Here is a 23,529-nt window from a genome sequence, read left to right as displayed (position 1 = left end):
TATTTGTTAGCTTGATCCCCAGGTAGTTTACACCCGAATCTGACCATTTGTATGGGAACGAACGTTCCATGAGATTCCTGGTAGTGCCGTCCACCCCTAGGTCTAAGATATATGATTTATTCTCGTTGACTTTATATAGGGAAATATCTCCGAAATCTGCAAGAATTTGTTTGATTCGCGGTAGGGAAGTAGATGGGTTCGATACCATGAGGATGACGTCATCCGCAAAGAGACTTATGCGATGTTCATGGGGGCCTACCGGGATGCCAGTGATTAGATATACTGTTCTATATTTGTATTTATGTACTCCCCTTTTTTATTGTGATTTAAATACATTTATATGATTTTATGATCTGTATGTCTGATCTTACTGTACCTCCAAAGTCCCCATGCCTCCCACATTATTTCTTTCCATTTAATATGGAAGGATTGGGAAACAGGGATTTCGGGCACAAAAGTTTTTGTAAAAAGATTTCTTTTATTCAACAAAAAAACTAAATATTTTAAAATCATAGAACATTACAGGCAGATAATTGTGTATTAAGGACACAGTGAGACCACCAAACAATGGTCTATATTGTACAATATCTACAGTATATAGAACTTATAAAAGTGATTTACATACAGTTCAGAGTACAAGATCATTAGTAGTCATATAATTCTTGGAAACGTGTTACTTGATATCAGAAGAGAACCGCTGACGGACATCCAAGCAATATGGTGCCGGTCAGCGGGGTCAACTGAAAATATAAGTTAACATTCACCATGTAACATATGACCTTTGCTCGACATGTTTCGCTTTCTTAGACAAAAAAGCTTCATCTGGAGCATATCAATTCTCTTGTCTGTACATATAGTAGTCAGGCACATATCTCAACTTCCATAGAGAATTCTTTAACGAGGAGGACTGTGCGTTTTAGGAAGCTCGAAAACTAGGCATTGTATAATGACATAGTAGTGAGGGTAATCACTCCATGTCTAATATCAAACTTGGAAAGGACCAGAGCTTAATGTAGGGAGCGTATCTCCTCTGCTTATATGTCGGCCCTTGCCACGCTGTTCCTAGCTTCCGCACAGTCCTCACCGGATGGGGAAACTCCGCCATGGCGCTCCCTACATTAAGCTCTGGTCCTTTCCAAGTTTGATATTAGACATGGAGTGATTACCCTCACTACTATGTCATTATACAATGCCTAGTTTTCGAGCTTCCTAAAACGCACAGTCCTCCTCGTTAAAGAATTCTCTATGGAAGTTGAGATATGTGCCTGACTACTATATGTACAGACAAGAGAATTGATATGCTCCAGATGAAGCTTTTTTGTCTAAGAAAGCGAAACATGTCGAGCAAAGGTCATATGTTACATGGTGAATGTTAACTTATATTTTCAGTTGACCCCGCTGACCGGCACCATATTGCTTGGATGTCCGTCAGCGGTTCTCTTCTGATATCAAGTAACACGTTTCCAAGAATTATATGACTACTAATGATCTTGTACTCTGAACTGTATGTAAATCACTTTTATAAGTTCTATATACTGTAGATATTGTACAATATAGACCATTGTTTGGTGGTCTCACTGTGTCCTTAATACACAATTATCTGCCTGTAATGTTCTATGATTTTAAAATATTTAGTTTTTTTGTTGAATAAAAGAAATCTTTTTACAAAAACTTTTGTGCCCGAAATCCCTGTTTCCCAATCCTTCCATATGAATTAGTCAATTGAGGATAGGGGCACACCCTAAATGGATACGTCATGGCCAAGATGGCTGCTATCTGTGGACACATGACTTGTAAAATAATTCTTTCCATTTAAACTATTTTGGGACGTTGGTACATTTTGTTATATCCGATTATGACTTTTCTCTGACACCTCACAAATTACTTCCACAGTGCCATCATTGCCATCCCAGTGCCCCATTAGTGTCATCAGTGTCAATATAGTGCCCCATAACTGCAATCACAATACCATCAGTGTCAATACAGTGCCATAATTGCCATCACGGTGTCATCAGTGTCAATATAGTGCCCCAGCACTGCAACCATACTGCCATCAGCGTCCCATCAGTGCAATCACAGTGTCAATACAGTGCCATCATTGTCATCACAGTGCCCCATTAGTGCCATCACAGTGTCCTCAGTGTCCATATAGTGCCCCATCAGTGCAATCACAGTGTCAATACAGTGCCATCATTGTCATCACAGTGCCCCATTAGAGCCATCACAGTGTCATCAGTGTCCATATAGTGCCCCATCAGTGCAATCACAATACCATCAGTGTCAATACAGTGCAATCACAATGCCATCAGTGCAATCCCAGTGCCATCGGTGCCCCATCAGTGCAAATGTAGTGCCAGCAGTGTTAAAAGAGTGCCCCATCAGTGTCATTACAGTGCCCCATCAGTGCAAGCACAGTGCCATCAGTGCACTCACAGTGCCATCAATGCCCTATCTGTATCAATACAGTGTGCCACCACAGTGCCATCACTGTCAATAAAGTACCCCATTAGTGCAATCATAGTGTCATCAGTGCAATCACAGTGCCATCCGTGTCAATACAGTGCCCCATCAGTGTAAACACAGTGCCGTCACAGTTTAATTAGTGTCAATACAGTGCCCCATCAGTGCAATCACAGTACCAACAGTGCATTTACAGTGCAATTACAGTGCCATCAGTGCAAACACAGTGCCATCAGTGTCAATACAGTGCCCCATTAGTGCAATCATAGTGCCATCAGTGTCAATACAGTGCCCCCTCAGTGTAAACACAGTACCAACAGTGCCCCGTCAGTGCAAATACAGTGCCATCAGTGTCAAGAGTGCCCCATCAGTGTCATCACAGTGTCCTATCAGTGCAATCACAGATCCATCAGTGCCCCATCAGTGCATGTACAGTGCCATCAGTGCAAACACAGTGCCATCAGTGTCAATACAGTGCAATCACAGTGCCATCAATGCCCTATCACTGTCAATACAGTGTGCCATCACAATGCCATCAGTGTCAATAAAGTGCCACATTAGTGCAATCATAGTGCCATCAGTGCCCCATCAGTGCAATCACAGTGCCATTAGTGTCAATACAGTGCCCCATCAGTGTAAACACAGTGCCATCACAGTTTAATCAGTGTCAATACAGTGCCCCATCAGTGTCATCAGTGCCCCATCAGTGCAAATACAGTGCAATCACATTGCCATCAGTGCAAACACAGTGCCATCAGTGTCAATGCAGTGCCCCATTAGTGCAATCATAGTGCCATCAATTCCCCATCAGTGCAATCACAGTGCCATTAGTGTCAATAAAGTGCCCCATTAGTGTAAACACAGTGCAATCACAGTTAAATCAGTGTCAATACAGGGCCCCATCAGTGCAATCACAGTTCCAACAGCGCCCCCTCAGTGCAATTACAGTGCCTTCAGTGTCAATCTGACTTCCTGATAAATTTAATTTTAGTTGTAATTATCATGAGAGATAATAATGGATGTGGAGGCCTTTTGGTGGGCGTTATTTTTTTTTCTTGGGGGGGGGGGGCAGCATTTTATTCATGGACGCAGGCAGCACAATGTCTTGGGCCAGCCCTGTGATCCGCTCATATACATAGAGGACAAAGGAAAGCTCCACCAGTGCAGTGTTCAACATCCGTGTAACATTTAAAATCTTCACACATTGCACTTACATGTAATACATTAAAAATAAGCATGGGAAATCACTCCTAGAACATTGCAGCGATAAGGCCTAAACATCAGGATGATATCTCACCACACTCGGGACCTCGCTGGATCACCTCCGATCCTTCCTAACACGTCCTATTAGTTGCCGTACAGCTACGTTCCGACGCGTTTCGTCATCTCAACTTTGTCCGGGGATTGGCTGTAGGGCACGGCAACCCTCCTTTTATTTACAATATCATGCATCAGATTACCTTTTGCACGCTTCCACTCCATTAACCACATCCTTTCCAAGCCTATTTTGACACTTCGCTCCTACATGTAAAAAATCTGCTTTTTTTGCTAGAAAATGACTTAGAACCCCCAAACCATATATACAGTAATTTATACACCTGTTAATTGATACATATATATAGTTTTCTAGCTCTAGATAAATGTGTGTACATATCCGTGTATGTGTATGTGTGTATGTGTGTGCATATATATATATATTGCTCAAAAAAATGAAAACAGACCTCAATCCTCAATGGGAAAAATCTCATGCTGGATATCTATACTGGTATGGACATGGTATGTGTTTGAGGGTGATATGGACTGAGTAATGTGTTAGGATCTATACTGGTATGGACTCTGTAATGTGTTAGGATGGTATGGGCTGGGTAATGTGTTAGGATCTATACTGGTATGGACTGGGGAATGTGTTAGGATGGTATGGACTGGGTAATGTGTTAGGATCTATACTGGTATGGACTGGGGAATGTGTTAGGATGGTATGGACTGGGTAATGTGTTAGGATCTGTACTGGTATGGACTGGGTAATGTGTTAGAATCTATACTGGTATGGACTGGGTAATGTGTTAGGATCTATACTGGTATGGACTGGGTAATGTGTTAGGATCTATACTGGTATGGACTGGGGAATGTGTTAGGATCTATACTGGTATGGACTGGGTAATGTGTTAGGATCTATACTGGTATGGACTGGGTAATGTGTTAGGATCTATACTGGTATGGACTGGGTAATGTGTTAGGATCTATACTGGTATGGACTGGGGAATGTGTTAGGATCTATACTGGTATGGACTGGGTAATGTGTTAGGAAGGAAAGGATGCCACATTGTTTTATGTAAATGAAAATGATCACCCTACAGAGGGCTGAATTCAAAGACAGGTGAATAAAGTGTGAAATGTGCTCAGGTGTGACCATAGAAAAAATGTAATATGGAAATATAAATAAAGTATTAGGTGTAAATAAGTACGATAAAACCTAATTATAGCAGATAGTATAATCATTCTTATTTACACCTTGCACTTTATTTATATTTCCATATAACATTTTTTCTATGGTCACACCTGAGCACATTTCACACTTTAGAATTGCAGGGAATTGTGATGAGAATTTTAAACTTTAGGCAGAAGTAGTGCAGCTGAATGGGAGAATTATTCCAACTCTGCTACTTTGGCCTCAAGTTTTCAATTCCCTTTTCAAATTCCTGTAATTCTCTCTTTTTTAAGTAGACCCTATAATCTGATAAGTAGGTGGAGATTAATTATGCAGAGTGGGCGGAGCTTCGGGGAAGTGGGTGTGGTAAGTAATTGATAGCTGTGCTGCAAAGTGTCCCTGGGAATTTTTTTCAAATGTTGGCAACTATGCCACTCAACTTCTGTACAACCAGCCTGCCCATACATTGATGGAATTTCAGTTGGCCCGTGCTGAACCAGCCAAATTTCCGTCCATGTATGACTGGCTTAATATAGTGGTCTCATGCAGTAAGAAATATGTACCTCTCTGTCATTGAGGTCTACTGCTCTCCTTTCTCAGCATAGATGTCCCCTCTGCTCTGCCATTATATATGACGATATGTGAATGCTGCAGACACAGGGTTCTAGATGAACACAAACCCTGCAGTCTACAATAGTGTTGTCCTGAAGCACTTAAGGCCCGTACACACGTAGCGATTGTCGGCCGTAAATATTCGGCCACCGTCCGATCGGCCGATTGTTGGCTTGTTAGTATGATGCTTGCAACAACCGACTGCGACTTTTCGGCCGAACAGAATCTGGTGTGCAGGCTATAAAATTTTTGTAGGCCAACAAAGAACGGCTGATTGTTCCTCAGTCAGTACAGAATTCGGCCAACAAACAGCAGATGAGCAAGACTGGGCATGCTCAGAAAAGAAAAAGCACACGGAAAGTGAACCATCACATGACATCACTTCTGCAGTCGGCTGTTGTTGGCCGACAAAATTCGTGTGCAGTCTTTAGCACTTTTCAACCTACAGGACAGCACCGGACAAAAGACGGCCGATCGTTCGGCCGACAATCGGTACGTGTGTACGGGGCTTTACTGACCACAATGAGCAGGGAAATTCCTCTTCTACACTGAAAAAAAGACCTTAACACCTGGTCTGACTAGTTGTTAAATTCAGGAGATTTAACACCAAGTTTACACTGGTTTTAGGACTCTTCTGAACTAACACGAGTTACTAAACAGGTACATTCCTATACTAACACTGTACTTATCACAGAGACAACACCGTAAGGTGAAGAGATGTGATATTTGGTTCCTACCTTAGTTAACACGGTTTACTAAACACATCTTAGGAAATTATCACCTTGATTCTCTGCCTAACACCACCTAACACCCATTTACCACCGGTTACTAAACGTACACCTATATGTTACATAGTTACATAGTAGGTGAGGTTGAATAAAGACAATAGTCCATCCAGTTCAACCTGTGTAGGTGTGTGCGGCTGTAATCATCTCGCATACCCCTGAATGTTCTGATCCTTGAGATGTACGTCTAAGAGTCTTTTGAAAGCCACCATACTTCCCGCAGAAACCACCTCTTGTGGTAGAGAATTCCACAATCTTGTAGCCCTAACAGTAAAGAACCTCCCACGTTGCCTGAGGTTAAAACGCTTCTCCTCTAATCGCATTTTATGCCCTCGAGTCCTCATGCAATCCCTTCGAATGAACAGCTTTTTTTCTAAGCTGAGCTCCCCATTGAGATATTTATAAATTGCTATCATGTCCCCTCTCAGACGTCTCTTCTCCAGGGAAAATAAATCGAGCGATTGCAGCCGCTCTTCATAGTTAAGGTCCTCCAACCCCCTAATCAGTTTAGTTGCCCTTCTCTGGACTTTCTCCAGCTCCAACACATCCCTCCTGAGGACTGGCGACCAGAACTGGACAGAATACTCCAGATGCGGTTGGACCAGAGTTTTATAAAGTGGAAGGATTATAGTCTTATCTCTGGAATACATCCCTTTCTTTATGCATGCTAATATTCTGTTGGCTTTGGCAGCTGCCGCTTGACATTGCATGCTGTTGCCTAGTCTGTCATCAACCAAGACTCCCAGATCCTTCTCCATTTTTGATTCCCCCAAGGGTTCCCCTCCTAACGTGTATTGTGTTTTTATGTTTTTAGTCCCCAAGTGCAGAACCTTACACTTCTCCACGTTAAACCTCATTTGCCATGTCGTTGCCCACTCCGTAATTTTGTCCAGGTCATTCTGTAGGATATCTGCTTCATGCTGTGCAGTTATTGCCCTGCCCAATTTTGTGTCATCTGCAAAAACTGATAACGAACTACTGATGAAATGTAAAAAATCCGCGCTTAGGATAATTTTAGATTTCTAGTATTTGATGTTGGCTGCAGCCTACCTTTATACTATATTCCTAAGAATATAGTGAGAATGAAGGAAAAAAAAGGGGGAAGGTGTATGGCGCTGCCAAAAAGTGCTGATGTTTCTGTATGTCCAAAAATAGGTGTTAAAAGTATATACGATATAAATCACCACTATAAATAAAGTGTCCAGTGCATCGTATGTGTATTCCTAATAAATATGTGCAATACTGTAGGATAATTCAACTCTGTAGATGAAAAATATTTGTGCTAAACTGTGAGGAAAGGTGGATACAAAATTGGTGTGAATTGGTGTGTATACAGTATGGTAAGAAAAAAATATAAAATGTATGGAATATACCAAATATAAAAAATAAAAAAATAATAATAATAAAATAATAAAAAATATAAAAAGTTCGATCCACTTAAATATACAGCCTTATAATCGTAAAATACAAAGCATCAAGTATGGCATAAATAAGGTGCACAGTAGGTATATAAATATTATGGCAGCAATAGTACAAGAATAAATAAGTCCGTAACACCTAAGAAAGGCAAATAGTCCCACAATGCTAAAAAAACTTTTCCTAAAAAACAGGGCAAAAAGGTGACTTGAGTGCAGGTGTTCTGATGATAAATATTAAAGGTGCTCAGGTATATGGTGACCATTCAGTGCTCCCCGCACCCCTTGGACCGCACTCACCAGAGCTATATACCCCTGCAGGGGTATCAGGCCTTGAATCTATAATCCTGGGTCTCCTCCACTGACCATCAAAGTGGTTGGGTGGTCCAATTATCTGCCCAAATCTTGTAAACCCGGTTCCTTGGTATTAGGGTCCGAAGGTGTACCGATATATGGGGGAAGAAGGCTCACATAGAGTAGTACCGCTTTTAAAATACTTTATTAAAGATTAAAAATTAGGTACTCACAAACGAATAGAGGGTAGTGGCATGAAAAAATAGCAATAGTAGCGCACTTCCGGGACGCCGTGCGTTCCACAGGGCGGATGTGCGTTCCACTTAGGCGGATGTGACGCGATGACGCTCTACGTACGTTTCGTCGTGATGACGTCTTCAGGAGTAGCGTCATCACGCCATCTCCGCCTCTTTATACCAGCATGGTAAACAAGACTCGATGCGTGCTCCAATCAGAATGCCGGGCAAAACATCCAATAGAAAAAAGAGAGAGGACGCACGCTGTTGCCGGGTAGAACTGTGTGTATTAGAACTTGGGGAATTTACATACTGGCGGCTGCGTAATTAAGAGATGGACATTTCTGACCTCAAAAGTACGCAATATACCTTGTTTTAAAAAAAGGAAAAGAGACCACAAAATGGACTTTGAGAGGGTCAGGTCCTCCTCTATTCCCGCTAATACAATAATGGTATGACAATCTCTGCTTAGGTATCGGGTCTGTTTACCATCTAGTCTACAGCAAATTACATTGAATACATGCGTTGGCATATAGTACTAAACTAATGATGATAAAGATGAATCTTAAAAATAAGTAACGTTGGTAAATATAAATAATCTTACATCCAATCTCAGAATATAACCCATTCATAAAAATCATATATATAGTTTATAGCATTTAAGTAATTTAATGGGTGACCTAGAATTATGATGGTAATAATAGATAAAATAATATTGGTGATAAAAATGGTGATTAAAAACGTGGTGGTAATGATAAATAAATTAATATTAGTGACGGTGAATACATAAAACTAGAGGTGAAATGAAATATGGTATGTACTCTTTCTAGTCACTATATAAATAATTTGATAGATGGCCTAAGTTCATGGTGATAATAATAGATAAAAAGATTGGTGACTAAAAACGTGGTGATAATAATAAATTAATTTTAGTGACGGTGAATACATAAAAAATTGTGGAGGTGAAATAGAATATAGTGTATACTCTTTCTAGTCGGTAAATGAATAAGGGAAAAAGTGAAAAATGCTATGATTCGTAATCATTTACTGGGTGAACATTATAAGGCTATGAAATATAGCACTAATGCTATATATTCAAATATGATGGGTCTGATAACTTGATGTAGGTGACTCAAATCAATATGGAGTCAAAGAGAAAGACATATAAATGTGGGCCGCATTAAGATACAAAAAGTGCAAATAACGGAATATTTGGTGTCTAGTCATTGGGGGGTAAAAACACCAGCCCAATTAAAAGGAACCTGAATAGAGAGAATAGAGAGAATATATAAAGGGAAACATGAATGGGGAATTTGGCTGTCTATCCGAAAAAAAAAAAAATTTTGTTGAATGAGGGTAGGGTAGAGAGACAACAACCTGTATGACCCGTAGGTCTATAGGTGATCCTTATAAGCATATGGTCAAATTTTGACGGGTGATCCCGTAGTGGTAACCAGAGAAAGAGAATTAGATATCCCATAGGATTAAACCTGTTATTTAAAAATTAAAATGTCTAAAATATAAATATACTGTATGTTAAAAATTAGAGATAAAACAATTTAAATCAATATCCAGGTTAAGTCCTTTGGGCTGAAGTGAATCGAGTAAAAATATCCACTTAGTTTCATTTTGAGAGATTTTCTTCCTTTTACTTTCACCTCTCCAGTGTCCCTGAATTGAATCTATACCATAGAAGACTAGCCCTTCAGGGTTTTTATGATGAACTTCTAGGTAATGCCTGGAGAGGCTGTGTTTCGGGAAGCCATTTTTGATATTGGTTATGTGTTCTCTGATCCTGACATGAAGAGGTCTGGTAGTGCGTCCTACATATTGCAAATTGCAAGTACATTCGACAACATAGGTGACATGCGTAGTATTACATGTAATCAGGTTATTGATCTTAAATCTTTTGTGATTCACTTTTGATTTAAAGTCCAGTATTTTTCTTGGCTGGGTAGGATTATTCTTACAGGCTACACATTTTCTGCATCTAATAAACCCCTTCATGTCAGGAAAAATTTTAATATTTTTAGGAGGGTCAATCACATTTTTGACCAATCGGTTTCTCAGGGTGGGTGCTCTACGGTAGATGAATTTAGGTTTTTCTGGGAGTATCTTGGCAAGTGTTTTGTCACTTTTCAGCACTGGCCAATATCTTCTAAATATTCTTTCTACCTCCTTGTATTGCCTATGGTATCCTGAAATGAAAGCACCTTCAAATGATCCCTTATTTTCCTTTAATTTGGTTTCCAATAGGCTTTCCCTGTTCATATTTCTAACTTCTTCCCTGGTTTTTTCTAAAAGATCCTTTTGATACCCTTTTTCTTCAAATCTTTGCATTAAAACAGAGGTTTGTTGATCATAGTCTTCTAATTTCCCACAGTTTCTCCTCATCCGCATGAATTGGCCTTTCAGAATGTTATTTTTCCATTTAGGATGATGACAGCTGGTTTTCGGAATATAACCATTCTTATCGGTTGTCTTGAAAAAAGTCCTTGTTTGTAAACGGTTCCCTTCTTTAAATATTTGTAGGTCAAGGTAGTCAATCTTCTGCAGGTTCCAATGTCCAGTGAAGGTCAGCCCGTATGAATTGGAATTGATTTCTTCCAAAAATTCTTGTAAGGACTCCCTTGTCCCCTCCCAAATCATTATAATGTCATCTATGTATCTTTTGTAAAATGTAATTTCCGGTAAGTTTTGATTATAAATATGCTGTTCCTCCCACATGTTCATAAAAACATTTGCTACACTGGGGGCATATCTTGCCCCCATGGCCACGCCTTTTGTTCGTACATAAAAGGATTTATTGTACCAAAAGTAATTGCTTTCCATGGCTAATTTGAGGCCTTCAAGTATGTACTGTATCTGAGTTCTTCTTAAACTGTTGTCCTCATAAAGTGCTTTTTTTATTGCACTAAGCCCATCTTTTTGCTTGATGCTGGTATACAACGAGTTGGCATCAATTGTAACCAAAAACTGAGATTCATCTGTATTCAGACTCTTAATTTCTTTGAGTAATTGGGTACTATCCTTCAAATAGGACCTTCCTTTGGATACCAAAGGTTGAAGGAACTTATCTAAATATTCACCCAATCGAGAGAACAATGAATCGACCCCACTAACTATGGGCCTCCCAGGTGGCTTTTCTAAACGTTTGTGGATTTTAGGAATGTGGTATATTACAGGAGTTTTAGAGGATGCAGGAATTAGATATTTCGCTTCCTTTTCTGTTAAAATGCCAATATCTTTACCCTTCTGTACATATTCTTTAAGTTTCTTAGTGTATTCACTTTTTGGGTCCTTTTTTAATTTCTTATAGGTGTCTGGCACTTTCAAAAGGTTTTCCATTTCATCCTCATAGTCTCTCTTACTCAAAATGACAAGTCCTCCTCCCTTGTCAGCTGGTCTAATGACCACTTCCTTATTTTTTTTCCAAATTCCGTATGGCTTTCCAAATCCGTTTACTGTCTTTACCATGAATCTGTAATTTTTTGATATCTTCCTCCACCATTATTTTAAAAGCTTTAATACAGTCATTGTTTGGTACCTTGGGGTTAAAAATTGAATTGTTCCTTAAAACCGTATGCTTAAAACATGTGGATATGGGATTTTTATATTCGCCCTTGATTTGAAAAAATTTCTTAATATTCAGTTTCCGGATGAATTTTTGAAGATCTATATAAGTTTCAAATTTATCTATATCTTTTGAAGGTGCGAATTTAAGTCCCAAATCCAAAATTGCCATTTCCTCTTTACTAAAAACTTGATTGCTAAGATTAAAAATGCCCTTTCCTAAAACTCCCTTCTTCGCTTTCTTCCTGCCCCCTCGTTTGCCTCTTGCCCGTTGCCTCTTGCCCCATATCCGTTCCAATGGTTCCAGTTCTGTTGCTGGTAAGGTGCATAATTCCTCCATTCTTCTCTCTGTGGGGATGTATGATCCCTCCTGGGTCATTGTCTCCCCCCACGATTGTTCATATGATCTGGGAGTCTTCCTCGGTAGTTGTATCCTTGAGGGCCCCTCCCTCCTGGTCTTCTGTACTGATTTGTCCAATTCTGTTGTCTTGGAGGCCTCCCAAAGTGGTTGGTATGAAAAAAATCCCTTCCCTGCTGGTTGTAGCCACCTCTTCTTTCATCTCTAGGAGTGTACATTCTTTCATCTCTCAGAGGGGAAAACCTATTGTGCATAGGAATCCTATAACCTGGTGAGGGAAATCTGGGTTCTTGCATGACTCTGCGTCTCTGTTGTATGGGAGTTCTATATCCAGGTGATGTAAATCTCGAGTCCTGGGGTATTCTTTCCTCATTGTTGCCTGCACTTCTAAATCTTACATCCCTGTATTGTCCAGTATTCCTAGGGGTCTGGGGTTCTTCTTCCCTAGTTCTTCTGTCAAAATTGACACTCCGAGGGGTCCTTTGAATGGGAGTGTCTGGATAAGCATCCTGATCTTCTATTTCCGGTGTGGTTTCCCTAGAATCTGCTACTAAGGTTGTTTCCTGTAGTTCCATAGGTTCTTCTCCCATAGTGGTTTGCCAATTATAGATTTTGTTATTTTTATAGTCCAATGTATCCCTACTATATTTCTTCTGTTTTTTAGTTTGTATTTCTAAGTCATATTTGGTGATACTTTCTTGAATCTCCTTTTCTTTATCCTTATACACATTAGTTAGTGAAAAGGGTGTTAGGGACTCTTTTAATTGCTTAATCAGTTTTTCTACTTCCATGAGTTTGTGTTTCCTCCTAGTAATGATTGTTTCTAGGAGTTCTGATTCACATCTATTAAAGAAAATGAACCAACTTTCCATTAGGGTTTTGTCGTTAAGTCCATCATTGGGATGTACATCCCAGCGTAACCTTCTGGGTGTGATCTTCTCTTTTAAGTACATCTCCAGGGTGGTGATGTCCCACCACACCCTAACTTGCTTCTCAAGTGCGTGTTTAAGTTGCCTAAAAAGGCTATTGACATCATAATTAGTAGACACCCTTTCACTACTAAAAATCTGTTCAATATCAACTTTCCTAGTGGTAGTGAAACTAAAAATATCCATAGCTGCAGATGTAAACACCCAGGGGTGGAGAAAATGAAATGTAAAAAATCCGCGCTTAGGATAATTTTAGATTTCTAGTATTTGATGTTGGCTGCAGCCTACCTTTATACTATATTCCTAAGAATATAGTGAGAATGAAGGAAAAAAAAGGGGGAAGGTGTATGGCGCTGCCAAAAAGTGCTGGTGTTTCTGTATGTCCAAAAATAGGTGTTAAAAGTATATACGATATAAATCACCACTATAAATAAAGTGTCCAGTGCATCGTATGTGTATTCCTAATAAATATGTGCAATACTGTAGGATAATTCAACTCTGTAGATGAAAAATACTTGTGCTAAACTGTGAGGAAAGGTGGATACAAAATTGGTGTGAATTGGTGTGTATACAGTATGGTAAGAAAAAAATATAAAATGTATGGAATATACCAAATATAAAAAATAAAAAAATAATAATAATAAAATAATAATAAAAAATATAAAAAGTTGGATCCACTTAAATATACAGCCTTATAATCGTAAAATACAAAGCATCAAGTATGGCATAAATAAGGTGCACAGTAGGTATATAAATATTATGGCAGCAATAGTACAAGAAAAAATAAGTCCGTAACACCTAAGAAAGGCAAATAGTCCCACAATGCTAAAAAAAACTTTTCCTAAAAAACAGGGCAAAAAGGTGACTTGAGTGCAGGTGTTCTGATGATAAATATTAAAGGTGCTCAGGTATATGGTGACCATTCAGTGCTCCCCGCACCCCTTGGACCGCACTCACCAGAGCTATATACCCCTGCAGGGGTATCAGGCCTTGAATCTATAATCCTGGGTCTCCTCCACTGACCATCAAAGTGGTTGGGTGGTCCAATTATCTGCCCGAATCTTGTAAACCCGGTTCCTTGGTATTAGGGTCCGAAGGTGTACCGATATATGGGAGAAGAAGGCTCACATAGAGTAGTACCGCTTTTAAAATACTTTATTAAAGATTAAAAATTAGGTACTCACAAACGAATAGAGGGTAGTGGCATGAAAAAATAGCAATAGTAGCGCACTTCCGGGACGCCGTGCGTTCCACAGGGCGGATGTGCGTTCCACTTAGGCGGATGTGACGCGATGACGCTCTACGTACGTTTCGTCGTGATGACGTCTTCAGGAGTAGCGTCATCACGCCATCTCCGCCTCTTTATACCAGCATGGTAAACAAGACTCGATGCGTGCTCCAATCAGAATGCCGGGCAAAACATCCAATAGAAAAAAGAGAGAGGACGCACGCTGTTGCCGGGTAGAACTGTGTGTATTAGAACTTGGGGAATTTACATACTGGCGGCTGCGTAATTAAGAGATGGACATTTCTGACCTCAAAAGTACGCAATATACCTTGTTTTAAAAAAAGGAAAAGAGACCACAAAATGGACTTTGAGAGGGTCAGGTCCTCCTCTATTCCCGCTAATACAATAATGGTATGACAATCTCTGCTTAGGTATCGGGTCTGTTTACCATCTAGTCTACAGCAAATTACATTGAATACATGCGTTGGCATATAGTACTAAACTAATGATGATAAAGATGAATCTTAAAAATAAGTAACGTTGGTAAATATAAATAATCTTACATCCAATCTCAGAATATAACCCATTCATAAAAATCATATATATAGTTTATAGCATTTAAATAATTTAATGGGTGACCTAGAATTATGATTGTAATAATAGATAAAATAATATTGGTGATAAAAATGGTGATTAAAAACGTGGTGGTAATGATAAATAAATTAATATTAGTGACGGTGAATACATAAAACTAGAGGTGAAATGAAATATGGTATGTACTCTTTCTAGTCACTATATAAATAATTTGATAGATGGCCTAAGTTCATGGTGATAATAATAGATAAAAAGATTGGTGACTAAAAACGTGGTGATAATAATAAATTAATTTTAGTGACGGTGAATACATAAAAAATTGTGGAGGTGAAATAGAATATAGTGTATACTCTTTCTAGTCGGTAAATGAATAAGGGAAAAAGTGAAAAATGCTATGATTCGTAATCATTTACTGGGTGAACATTATAAGGCTATGAAAAACCCACCCTGAGAAACCGATTGGTCAAAAATGTGATTGACCCTCCTAAAAATATTAAAATTTTTCCTGACATGAAGGGGTTTATTAGATGCAGAAAATGTGTAGCCTGTAAGAATAATCCTACCCAGCCAAGAAAAATACTGGACTTTAAATCAAAAGTGAATCACAAAAGATTTAAGATCAATAACCTGATTACATGTAATACTACGCATGTCACCTATGTTGTCGAATGTACTTGCAATTTGCAATATGTAGGACGCACTACCAGACCTCTTCATGTCAGGATCAGAGAACACATAACCAATATCAAAAATGGCTTCCCGAAACACAGCCTCTCCAGGCATTACCTAGAAGTTCATCATAAAAACCCTGAAGGGCTAGTCTTCTATGGTATAGATTCAATTCAGGGACACTGGAGAGGTGAAAGTAAAAGGAAGAAAATCTCTCAAAATTAAACTAAGTGGATATTTTTACTCGATTCACTTCAGCCCAAAGGACTTAACCTGGATATTGATTTAAATTGTTTTATCTCTAATTTTTAACATACAGTATATTTATATTTTAGACATTTTAATTTTTAAATAACAGGTTTAATCCTATGGGATATCTAATTCTCTTTCTCTGGTTACCACTACGGGATCACCCGTCAAAATTTGACCATATGCTTATAAGGATCACCTATAGACCTACGGGTCATACAGGTTGTTGTCTCTCTACCCTACCCTCATTCAACAAAAATTTTTTTTTTTTCGGATAGACAGCCAAATTCCCCATTCATGTTTCCCTTTATATATTCTCTCTATTCTCTCTATTCAGGTTCCTTTTAATTGGGCTGGTGTTTTTACCCCCCAATGACTAGACACCAAATATTCCGTTATTTGCACTTTTTGTATCTTAATGCGGCCCACATTTATATGTCTTTCTCTTTGACTCCATATTGATTTGAGTCACCTACATCAAGTTATCAGACCCATCATATTTGAATATATAGCATTAGTGCTATATTTCATAGCCTTATAATGTTCACCCAGTAAATGATTACGAATCATAGCATTTTTCACTTTTTCCCTTATTCATTTACCGACTAGAAAGAGTATACACTATATTCTATTTCACCTCCACAATTTTTTATGTATTCACCGTCACTAAAATTAATTTATTATTATCACCACGTTTTTAGTCACCAATCTTTTTATCTATTATTATCACCATGAACTTAGGCCATCTATCAAATTATTTATATAGTGACTAGAAAGAGTACATACCATATTTCATTTCACCTCTAGTTTTATGTATTCACCGTCACTAATATTAATTTATTTATCATTACCACCACGTTTTTAATCACCATTTTTATCACCAATATTATTTTATCTATTATTACCATCATAATTCTAGGTCACCCATTAAATTATTTAAATGCTATAAACTATATATATGATTTTTATGAATGGGTTATATTCTGAGATTGGATGTAAGATTATTTATATTTACCAACGTTACTTATTTTTAAGATTCATCTTTATCATCATTAGTTTAGTACTATATGCCAACGCATGTATTCAATGTAATTTGCTGTAGACTAGATGGTAAACAGACCCGATACCTAAGCAGAGATTGTCATACCATTATTGTATTAGCGGGAATAGAGGAGGACCTGACCCTCTCAAAGTCCATTTTGTGGTCTCTTTTCCTTTTTTTAAAACAAGGTATATTGCGTACTTTTGAGGTCAGAAATGTCCATCTCTTAATTACGCAGCCGCCAGTATGTAAATTCCCCAAGTTCTAATACACACAGTTCTACCCGGCAACAGCGTGCGTCCTCTCTCTTTTTTCTATTGGATGTTTTGCCCGGCATTCTGATTGGAGCACGCATCGAGTCTTGTTTACCATGCTGGTATAAAGAGGCGGAGATGGCGTGATGACGCTACTCCTGAAGACGTCATCACGAAGAAACGTACGTAGAGCGTCATCGCGTCACATCCGCCTAAGTGGAACGCACATCCGCCCTGTGGAACGCACGGCGTCCCGGAAGTGCGCTACTATTGCTATTTTTTCATGCCACTACCCTCTATTCGTTTGTGAGTACCTAATTTTTAATCTTTAATAAAGTATTTTAAAAGCGGTACTACTCTATGTGAGCCTTCTTCCCCCATATATCGGTACACCTTCGGACCCTAATACCAAGGAACCGGGTTTACAAGATTCGGGCAGATAATTGGACCACCCAACCACTTTGATGGTCAGTGGAGGAGACCCAGGATTATAGATTCAAGGCCTGATACCCCTGCAGGGGTATATAGCTCTGGTGAGTGCGGTCCAAGGGGTGCGGGGAGCACTGAATGGTCACCATATACCTGAGCACCTTTAATATTTATCATCAGAACACCTGCACTCAAGTCACCTTTTTGCCCTGTTTTTTAGGAAAAGTTTTTTTAGCATTGTGGGACTATTTGCCTTTCTTAGGTGTTACGGACTTATTTATTCTTGTACTATTGCTGCCATAATATTTATATACCTACTGTGCACCTTATTTATGCCATACTTGATGCTTTGTATTTTACGATTATAAGGCTGTATATTTAAGTGGATCCAACTTTTTATATTTTTTATTATTTTATTATTATTATTTTTTTTATTTTTTATATTTGGTATATTCCATACATTTTATATTTTTTTCTTACCATACTGTATACACACCAATTCACACCAATTTTGTATCCACCTTTCCTCACAGTTTAGCGCAAATATTTTTCATCTACAGAGTTGAATTATCCTACAGTATTGCACATATTTATTAGGAATACACATACGATGCACTGGACACTTTATTTATAGTGGTGATTTATATCGTATATACTTTTAACACCTATTTTTGGACATACAGAAACATCAGCACTTTTTGGCAGCGCCATACACCTTCCCCCTTTTTTTTCCTAACGAACTACTGATCCCATCCTCAATGCTGTTTATGAATAAATTGAACAAGGTTGGTCCCAGGACTGAGCCTTGGGGGACCCCACTTACTACCTCAGACCAGTCTGAGTATGCGCTGTTTATTACCACCCTTTGGACACGCCCTTTTAGCCAGTTCCGTATCCAAGAGCAGACCTTGCGGTCGATACCTGCAGACCTTATTTTATAAATTAAGCGCTTGTGGGGAACTGTATCAAACGCCTTAGCGACACACCACAAGTACACCACATCCACTGGTCTGCCCCTATCTAGCTCACAGCTCACCTCCTCGTAGAATGCTAAGAGATTGGTTTGACAAGAACGCCCATTTGTAAACCCGTGCTGGTTACTGCTGATGATGTTGGTGTCTTTAGCAAACTCTACGATATAGTCCCTTATCATCCCCTCCAGAAGTTTACATACTACTGATGTCAGACTGACAGGCCTATAATTTCCCAGGATATGCCTCTGGCCCTTTCTGAATATCGGAATCACGTTAGCCTTCCTCCAATCCCCTGGTACACCTTCTGTCCTAATACTGTCAGCAAAGATCAGGAACAGTGGTCTGGATATAACCTTACTGAGTTCCTTGAGTACTCTCGGATGTACGCCATCCGGGCCTGGTGATTTGTTTGTGTTAAGTTTATCCAGTCTTTCCCTGATTTCACCCTCTGTTAGCCATAGTGGCAAGTCCTGTGTATTACTACTAACCATACAGTCATGGTCAGTGTACCCCATACAGTCATGGTCAGTGTACCCCATACAGTCATGGTCAGTGTACCCCTCCTTTTCCTGTGTAAAGACTGACGAGAAAAAAGCATTCAGCACGGTTGCTTTTTCAGTGTCCTCTGTAACCATCTTCCCATCATCGTTAATTATGTGTGCAATATGCTCTGTCCTAGTTTTTTACTGTTGATATATTTAAAGAATTTCTTTGGGTTTTTTTTACTATCCTCCGCTATTTGTCTCTCAAAGTCTATTTTAGCCATCTTGATTTCTTGTTTACTTTTCTTATTTGCCTCCTTGTATTGCTGGAAGGCCGATACTGTGCCCTCTGATTTATATTTCTTGAAGGCCAATTTTTTTCCCCTAATAAGTTTTTTAACGCTATGGTTTAGCCAGCCAGGTTTGGCTTTGTCTCTTCTAAATTTATTTCCCATAGGAATGCACTGCAAGATGCATTTGCTTAATATGTTCCTAAAGCATTCCCATTTTCCCTCTGTGGTCAGGGATCCCAGGGTTTGGTCCCAGTTTACCCTTTCCATCAATGAGTACAATTTTGGAAAGTTTGCCCGTCTGAAGTTTAGGGTTCTTATGTACCTCACTTGCCTTGTTATATTGTTATTTATACTAAATGTGATCATCCTGTGATCGCTAGAGCCCAGGTTGTCCTGGACTCCTACCTCCGAGATTAGGTCTGGGTTATTAGTGATCAATAATCCAGGACTGCGTTTTCTCTGGTAGGGGAATCCACCAACTGTGACATGTAATTATCCTGTAAGGTTTCCGTGAATAGACGGGCCTTCTGTGAGTGTGTAATTCCCTCTTCCCAGTCAATGTCTGGATAATTGAAGTCCCCCAATATGATGACTGATCCCAGTTTTGCCACTTTACCCAAAAGTGCTAAAAATTCCAGCTCTACCTCCTCCCCATGGTTAGGTGGCCTATAGCAAACCCCCACAATTACTTTTCCCTTTTCTCCTTCCCTAAGGAGTTCTACCCACACAGATTCTAAATCCATGCTCATCCCATCCGTAATGTCACTCCTTTCTATCACCTTTATATTGTTCTTGACATAGAGACATACCCTTCCCCCTCTTTATTGTGATATCTTTTAATGACATGGGAGTATCTTCTCTTCTGATTTTCATGATTCATGAGTGTGAGGATAAATGACCTCCTTTATTGTCTATGGATGGATGGATGTTCGATTGCTCACTCGATCTGACAACCCACAACTCAGCGATCTACTCGGTGTATTGGAGGACAGATGACCATTTTTTATGGATAGATGCTTTGCTTGTTTTGATCACCTATAATTTAGAGGTCCATTCGATCTGGTAAGGAGATTATCTTATCACATAGGGTGTGAAGCTTCCCTCCTGGGTTTTTTTTTTGTCTTGGAATGCTGGTGTCATTTACCCATTTTTCTCTTCTGGATCTGATTTACTTTTATGTTTTTTATATGATTTTGATTATTATTTTTTATCATTTTAACAATCATTTCAAATGAATGGTTTTATCTATCGTGATTAGCGCCACATTATTTGTCTATTGTTTAATTTTGGAAGCCTGTATCATTATTCCAAGTGCTAGCAGCTTTCCTCTTAGTCCCGGTTCACACTAGGGCAACCTGTGGGGCGACCTGGTCGCCTTACAGGTCGCCGCAGGTCGCCTCCCATAGGGAAGCTGCGGACCCGTTCTAATAGGAGCGACACAAGTCGCTCAGACCTAGAAAAAGGGTCCGGAGCTTCTTTGGGGCGACCAGGAGGCGACCGCCATAGACTTCAATGTTATGAAGTCCGTGGCGGCCGCTCCGAGGTCGCGGCGCGCTGGTCGTGGTGTGAAGTAGCGTCGCCCCTATGTGAACGGGGCCTTAGCGTAGTGTTTATGGTTTTGACAAATTGTATTCTGCCACATATTTCTGGTAAATAAAAAAGTTCCAAAAAGTGTATATATATATTTGTTTGCACAAAAGTTATTATGTCTACAAGGGGATAGATTTTTAATTTTTATTAATTTTTTTTTTTTTTTTTAGTAATGGCGGGGATCAGCAACTTTTAGCGGGACTCCGACATTGCGGCGGACAGATCGGACCCCTAACTGACACTTTTGACACTTTTGAGGGGGACCAGTGACATCACTAAAGTAATCAGTGCTAAAAAAAAAAAAATGCACTGTCACTGTACTAATGACACTGGCAGGGAAGGGGTTAACACCAGGAGCGATCAAAGGGTTAAGTGTGCTCCTAGGGAGTGCTTTCTAACTGTGTGAGGGATGGACTCACTAGAGATGAACATAGAGATCCATGTTCCTAAATAGCAGGAATGCAAGATGACTGTGTTCATCTGTGACAGAGCGGCTATAGTCAGACCGCCGTTCTGTCTCTATGGAGAGCGATCGCGGGTGGCCGGCGGACTTCGCGTCTGCCGGACCCGCTGATTGGCTCCCCCTCTGGCCAATCGGCACGTGTGCGCTCCCACTGTTTATTACATGAAGCAATGTACAGGTACGTCATTTCGCACAATAGAGCCGAACTGCAGCAGTAAAACTACGATGGCTGTTCGGCAGCTAGTTAAGGAAGTGGTGCAACATCTATGCTGATATATGCGAATGCTGGATGGTAAGTGGGTAAATGCTTAGCAGAAAATATATTATCTTTTTTGTAAATACTTTTTCATGCACATTGTGTTTTACATTTCATGATTATACACTGCCTGGCCAAAATAAAGGTCGCCACCTGGATCTAACTAAGCAACTAACTAAACTAAGCATGCAGTGACTCTCCTATGGAATATTACTGGATGTGCCCAAAGAATGAGGTCAGCTGACTCCCTGAATATACGGAATGACCAGGTTATTCCATCAATGGATTTTTTCTTCCCTGATGGCACGGGAATATTCCAAGATGACAATGCCAGGATTCATCGGGCTCAAATTGTGAACGAGTGGTTCAGGGAGGATGAGACATCATTGTCACACATGGATTGGCCACCACAGAGTTCAGAACTTACCGTATATACTCGAGTATAAGCTGAGTTTTTCAGCACTTTTTTGTGCTGAAATCGTCCCCCTAAGCTTATACTCGAGTCAACGAAAAAAAAAAAAAAATGTCCCATCCCGGCCCGACGTGCTTTACATTTAAAAATGGCGCTGCCCGGCGCCAACGGGTCACCGCGCATGCGCCGCCGCCGCTCGGGACAGGCTGAACACATTCGGCTATTCCCGGGAAAAGCCGAACGTATACGATCTTTCCCGAGCGGCGGAGGCGCATGCGCAATGACGCGTCGGCACCGGGCGGCACAATTTTTAAATTGAAAGCGCTTCTAGAACAGGTAAGTGAAACACAGCCACACTACCTGCACTGCATCTCCTGTAGTATGCCTGCAGCCCCGCATTTTCTTGTACTATGCCCACAGCACTGCATTGTCCTGTACTATGCCCACAGCATTGTCCTGTACCATGCCCGCAGCCCTGCATTGTCCTGTACCATGCCCGCAGCAGCCCTGCAATCTCCTGTACCATGCCCACCTCCCTGCATTCTCCTGTACCATGCCCACAGCAGCCCTGCATTCTCCTGTACCATGCCCGCAGCACTGCATTCTCCTGTACCATGCCCGCCGCCCTGCATTCTCCTGTACCATGCCCGCCGCCCTGCATTCTCCTGTACCATGCCCGCAGCAGCCCTGCATTCTCCTGTACCATGCCCGCAGCACTGCATTCTCCTGTACCATGCCCGCCGCCCTGCATTCTCCTGTACCATGCCCGCTGCCCTGCATTCTCCTGTACCATGCCCGCCGCCCTACATTCTCACCCTAGGCTTATACTCGAGTCAATCATTTTTCCCATTTTTTTGTGGTAAAATTTGGGGCCTCGGCTTATACTCGGGTCGGCTTATACTCGAGTATATACGGTAACCCCATTGAGAATCTTTGGGATGTGCGGGAGAAGGATTTGCGCAGTGCTCCGACTCTCCCATCATCAATACAAGATCTTGGTGAAAAATGAATGCAACACTGGAGGGAAATAAACCTTGTGAGATTTCAGAAGCTTATCGAATCAATGCCACAGCGAATGTGTGCCGTAATCATCAAAGCCAACAAAATCTGTGTGACCTTTTTTTTTTTTTTGGTGGTGGCTTTTTTTTGGCCAGGCAGTGTATTTGAAAGTCAGCCCATAGGACACTAGAAGTCGCATGCATCAAAATATTTGACAAATCATCGGGAGAGTGTAGAGCTCTTATTCATCAAGGTTTATTTATTTATTTATTTATTTATTTTGATAAAACTTTTTATTGAAAGTATTTGTAGAAGATACAGAGAAATCATAACAAAAGGAACATAGCCAAACAAGGAACACATTATACAATCTCTGGCTGTTCAGAATGTCTATAGAAAACAATACAGTGTTTTATACTTATAGAATGATACGAAGAGACAAGGAGTATGCAATGAGCAGTATGGCACTGGCAAAAAAAAGTAAAGAGAGCGCCAACCTAATCCG

The 23,529-nt window shown here is 40.1% G+C and overlaps 1 protein-coding gene across 1 annotated transcript in view; it reads left to right on the top strand.

Moving 5' to 3' along the window:
• LOC309569498 (NACHT, LRR and PYD domains-containing protein 12-like) overlaps positions 1 to 23,529 on the top strand; it is a 1,417,729-nt gene that overhangs the window by 206,431 nt on the left and 1,187,769 nt on the right. The gene's annotated exons all lie outside the window — the stretch shown is intronic.

This window comes from Pelophylax lessonae (assembly GCF_965119305.1).
Source record: "Pelophylax lessonae genome assembly, chromosome: 13".
Lineage (NCBI taxonomy): Eukaryota > Metazoa > Chordata > Amphibia > Anura > Ranidae > Pelophylax > Pelophylax lessonae.
Note: the sequence above shows the minus strand (reverse complement) of the source record. Positions and strands in the feature narration are given on the sequence as shown.